General features: G+C 47.6%; 1 protein-coding gene across 3 annotated transcripts in view; it reads left to right on the forward strand.

Moving 5' to 3' along the window:
* Nucleotides 1–1,343, forward strand: part of PRIMPOL (primase and polymerase (DNA-directed)) — a 47,479-nt gene continuing 46,136 nt past the window's right edge. For all 3 annotated transcript variants that reach the window (XM_012000162.1, XM_012000163.1, XM_012000164.1), the window contains exon 1: nucleotides 1–190. The gene's annotated coding sequence lies outside the window, so the exon portion shown is untranslated. The remainder of the gene's footprint in view (nucleotides 191–1,343) is intronic.

The following is a 1,343-nucleotide window of genomic DNA, read 5'->3' on the forward strand; positions in this document are numbered from 1 at the left end:
CCCCGGATTTGAAAGCTGGGTCTTCCTGAGAGTCCGCGGGCTTCCGCTCCCAGCGCGGGATTCTGGAGGTAATTTGAGGAAGACTTGGAAACCGCGCCAGGCCCAAAGGGGACCTAGAAGGGAGCCAAGGCCAGGCCTGCTGCCCAGTGTGAGCTCTGAGAAGAAGAGGAGCGGGCCGGGACGCCCTCCGGTAATTTCCGTCCCCCCTCCGGTGACCTGAGGCCTTTCTTGGGGTTACCCCCAGGTCCCTCTCCCTAAATCAAAAGCCTTAGCCTCCTGTCGCCAGGGTGCCGGGCTAGTAATAAGCAGGTCCACGCATGCTGGACACACAGGCCCAAGCCACTCCGCGCATCAGTCCGTACTGCAAACCGTACACAGTAGTGTACTTAATCCATATATAAACGTTACAAGTTAAGTATCCCACAGCAAACAGAGTAGCATTTAACATCACGAGGAAAAAAATAGATAGGACAAAGAGATGAACAACCAATCCAGAGGGAGTGAAGAAGAGAAAAAGAAGTCCAAGAGGTCCTTCTGCAAAGACAGCGTCAATTAAGACTGTTTGGAGCTGCCGAAGGCAGAGTCCTGGGTGAGAACTGACAGTGGAGGAGGGCGCTTGTTTGTGTCCTTACCTGAGTGGATGCGGACTAGTTTTTTATTTGTTTATTAAAGTATAGTATCCTTGTTGGCAAATGCCCTATGAAATATAAAATGGGGTCTTTTCCTAAGATGGAGTTATTAATAGTTACGTGAAGGGTGTGCTATACACTGCCCTACTGATCCCCTTCCTATTTTGGGTCATGAACTCATTTTAGACCCTGAAGCAAACTGTGAATCGTTTTCGCAGAATTCTCCAACACGTGAGCACGACATTCTGCATCAGACTTAAAAGGTTCTTGACATTCAGAAGTCAGATCAGGGACCCCATGGCAGAGCCTATTTCTAACGCTTGCGCCTATTCGACTATAGGGACTATATTCTGCACAGAAATATACTTAGTTTTATGTATCGTTACCACTTGCTGAGAGTTTGTTGCATGCTTTTACATTTTCATAATACATTTGTTTGTTTCATCCTTTCAACAATCCCTCGGGGTAGGAATTACAATTTAAAGAGGTTAAGGCCAGGCGCGGTGGCTCATGCCTGTAATCCCAGGACTTTGGGAAGCCGAGGCAGGTGGATCAGGAGGTCAGGAGTTTGAGACCAGCCTGGCCAAGGTGGTAAAACCCCGTCTCTACTAAAAATACAAAAAATAAAAATAAAATAAAAATAAAAAAATTAGCCGAGTGCAGTGGTGGGCGCCTGTAATCCCAGTTACTTGGGAGGCTGAGGCAGGAGAATTG

This window comes from Mandrillus leucophaeus, unplaced genomic scaffold, assembly GCF_000951045.1.
Source record: "Mandrillus leucophaeus isolate KB7577 unplaced genomic scaffold, Mleu.le_1.0 Scaffold62, whole genome shotgun sequence".
Lineage (NCBI taxonomy): Eukaryota > Metazoa > Chordata > Mammalia > Primates > Cercopithecidae > Mandrillus > Mandrillus leucophaeus.